Source organism: Gavialis gangeticus, unplaced genomic scaffold (assembly GCF_001723915.1).
Source record: "Gavialis gangeticus isolate Ggan-Ray unplaced genomic scaffold, GavGan_comp1, whole genome shotgun sequence".
Taxonomy (NCBI): domain Eukaryota; kingdom Metazoa; phylum Chordata; order Crocodylia; family Gavialidae; genus Gavialis; species Gavialis gangeticus.
Genome location: NW_017729028.1, coordinates 33,682,399 through 33,685,697, shown reverse-complemented (window position 1 = coordinate 33,685,697; position 3,299 = coordinate 33,682,399). Strand labels below are relative to the sequence as shown.

General features: G+C 47.7%; 1 long non-coding RNA gene across 1 annotated transcript; it reads left to right on the top strand.

The window, feature by feature from the left end:
• The first annotated feature begins 340 nt into the window (after positions 1-340).
• LOC109300115 lies at positions 341-2,393 on the top strand. Its single transcript, XR_002098128.1, has 4 exons — positions 341-364; positions 502-598; positions 1,153-1,243; positions 2,183-2,393. It is a non-coding gene; the product is annotated as an uncharacterized LOC109300115 (long non-coding RNA).
• The last annotated feature ends 906 nt before the right edge of the window (positions 2,394-3,299 follow it).

Here is a 3,299-nt window from a genome sequence, read left to right as displayed (position 1 = left end):
TACTTGCTCAGCGAGCATGCAGCCCCCTGCACGGACTCAATAGCTGTTTGGATGCTTGTGCACCCCCACTGCCCCGGAACAGAATTAAATACTGCATATGCACCAAAACTGGCAGCCACGCAGCTTCTGGCACAGAGGAATAGCCCAGAATTCAGTTGTACCCAGCCCACTGCAACATGCAATCTGATTGGTCATTAGTGCTCCAGAATTCGGTGATGCAGAGCAATGGGTAGGTGGGCTTGTCACGTGACTCCCTTCAGCCAATCCGGAGAGGAACGCATTCTTCTCTGTCACAATGAGATTCTAGATGCGAGGTTGGCACGGTCTGCCACTCCTCGGAGCGGTCCTGGGCAGGAAGCAGCAGGTAAATGGAGCTCACAGGACCAAAGTCCTCTGCCCTGATCCCCATGCATTTTGGAAGGAAAATATAAATCCCGGGGCAATTTGCCCTTCCGTGTTGAGTTGCTCCGGATCAGTCTGTTTTGCATCTCTTCCCTACAGTGATTCAGAGGTAACAGCTGATCTTCAACTAGGAGACAGTCTGTCGCTAACTACTGATTTAAAGCTGCCTTTAAGGGGATTTTGCTGTAAGTGCCAGGTAATTCAGGCTTAATTCACTTAAATCCTTTTGATCAGGTTCCTCTCTCAGTACTATTTTACAGCATCCATATATATGCTAGGCACATCTGACCCCGGGAGATTACAATAGACCCTTCCTTTATGATGGGGCCAATAAGGGACGGCAAAAAATATCAAACTGCTTTTAAGATGGAGCTTGGTGACAAAGAGTAGGGCAGGCTGAAGGCAAGCGGATGGGGATAAATTGCAGTAAGTCCTAGGGAGTGCTCAGGCTTGGCCTGTGAGAGCCATGGTGGCTCTGTAGCATGGAGATGGGGAGGTGTTCAGGTTCATAAAAAAAAGGGACGCCATAAAGATATTAGATGACGGCCATCATTGAATGTTATCTGGAACATCACATTAGTAGCCAAATGGGTGTATTTGAGGAGCTTATGGCTTACCAGACCCACAGTGGATCTCCTAATAGACTTCTTTTTGTGTGTCTGTCTGTCTCCGCACACCCCCTCCAGGCCATGTTTTCTACTCATGATGGCATCTGAGTAATGGTTTGGTCTTTGTGTCTCCTCTCTCCAGTCATACTCTGTGATCCCCGTTGAACTTGAAATGATGAAGTTCTTCTACCTTCTTCTGGTTCTTCTCTTTGGGGTCTTCCTGGCCACTACTGGTAAGACGTGACTCTAACAGCCAGGACAAACTCAGCTGTCTTGTTTTCCAAATATTTTAAGTGTGTGTGTGTGTGTGTGTGTGTGTGTGTGTGTGTGTGTGTGTCTGTCTGTCTGTCTGTCTGTCTGTCTGTCTGTAGAGGGCAGGGAAAAGAGATCAACTTTCTCAGGAGGCCAGTCACCCTGATCTTCACTTTGTATTTGAGATGACAACAGACACTCGCAGAGAAAATCCTGGGGGACAATCCTTGTCCCGGTGGAGTCAATGACAAAGCTTCTGTGGAAGCCAAATGAGGCCAGGACTTCATTTAGTGCTCTGTCTGGTTCTGAGTCAAGGTTGCTCATGTTTCGTGGTTTCAGCCCATCTTCACATTTCCCTCCCAAAGCCTTTGGAGAACAAGGGAGGGAAGGAGGGGAGGGAAGGGAAGAGAAGAGAAAGGAAAGGGAAGGGAAGGGAAGGGAAGGGGATGCGAAGGGAAGGAAAGGAATGGGTTTATCCAAGCACAACTCTGAGCTTGTCCTTGAATTTATTCCAAACTTGGGCCCCAGACCAGCAAAACATTTAGGCACATAATGAACCTTCAGCTGTGGCTACTCTGCTGATGTTAACCTCCACGGTTACCATATACCTCTCGTATAAGTCTTCCTGTATAGTCTGATGCTAATTTAGGATCTGAAATAATCTGCCTTTTAAAATTAGAAAGCCAGATTTTTGTATGAAGTATTTCACTTATGGCCAGCTCCAAAGCCACACGAGGGCAGTGGGAAGAGTTCAAATGGGCGATGCATTGAGCTGGTAACCTCTCCTTTTCTCTCCATTTGTTCTAAAACATATGCTTTTGTCATTTCCCATCATCCATTGACTCTTGTCCCTTGCCCGGGTCTGGCAGTGGTGTCACAGAGATCGTGCATTTGCTCACTCGCTTCTCTGCTTTGTGCAGCCAACGGCCAGCGTGCGACCCGGTATGTCAACCACTGCCTCCAGAAAGGTGGCACGTGCCGATATGACGACTGTGAGGCGGGTGAGGAGCAGATTGGGACTTGCTACCGTCAGACCATGGTCTGCTGCCGTGATGAGGAATAAGAGGGGATACAGGCAAGCATGCTGTCCTGGAGGCGCCCCGTTGCCAGATGCATAGTGGCCACAGAAATCCGTGCCATTTTTTAATTAAAAGCAAATTGTTGGTAAATTATATTTCCTTCATAATAAAAGGGTTGTGGTGTGCAAGTTTCTCTTTAATTCTTCTCCCTTGAAAGCACAGACCTCATTCTGGTCTCATAAAAGGGCCTTTTTGTGGGTGGAAAGATAAGATCCCTTTTCACAGGAAGAATGGAGTGAAGAGAAAATGAAAATCAGGCCCTGAGTTTCATGTAACCTCTTCTCTTATGTACTTACTTAGGCCCATTCTCTACCGTCCACTTCCATGGGAGGTAGCAAAGTGGTTTAATCCCTATTGTACCCAGGAAAAACTGGAGCACAGGGAAGCTAAATGATTTTCCAAAAGTCCTGCAGGGAGTCTTTCCCAGCCTGGGGCCCTGAGCCTAGGTCTCTCATGTCTCCAGACAAAAACCATGACCACTGGAGCAGAATTTGTCACTCACCACACTAGCTCAACCTTGTAACTAATACAAGTATGCCCAGGCACAAATGAGTTAATTGATCCATTCTCATCTGATCCGATTACAGCAAAAGCGGTTGACTCGTGCTTCCAAAAAAGTCTTTGCCACGTGGCAGCCCAGTCTGTGCTTCTGCAGCCACCTTGTGGCCTGTGTTTGCACCAATGCACTCTGGGAAAATCTAAACCATTATCACATCTTGCCCCCGGCCACTACGGGATGTGCACACAGAACGAAGCTAGTGGTTTGCAGCGCGATAGACACTGAGGTGCTTTGCTTTATGCTGGTCTATGAGGAAGGTGGCTGTGTCCCAGCTAAGCAAGGAAATGGCAACATGTCTGAGTGGTTACAGGAAAGTAGACATAACGTCATAGAAAATGAGGGCTGAAGGGACCTCAGGAGGTCACATCTAGTCCAACCCCCTGCTCAAAGCAAGGCCAT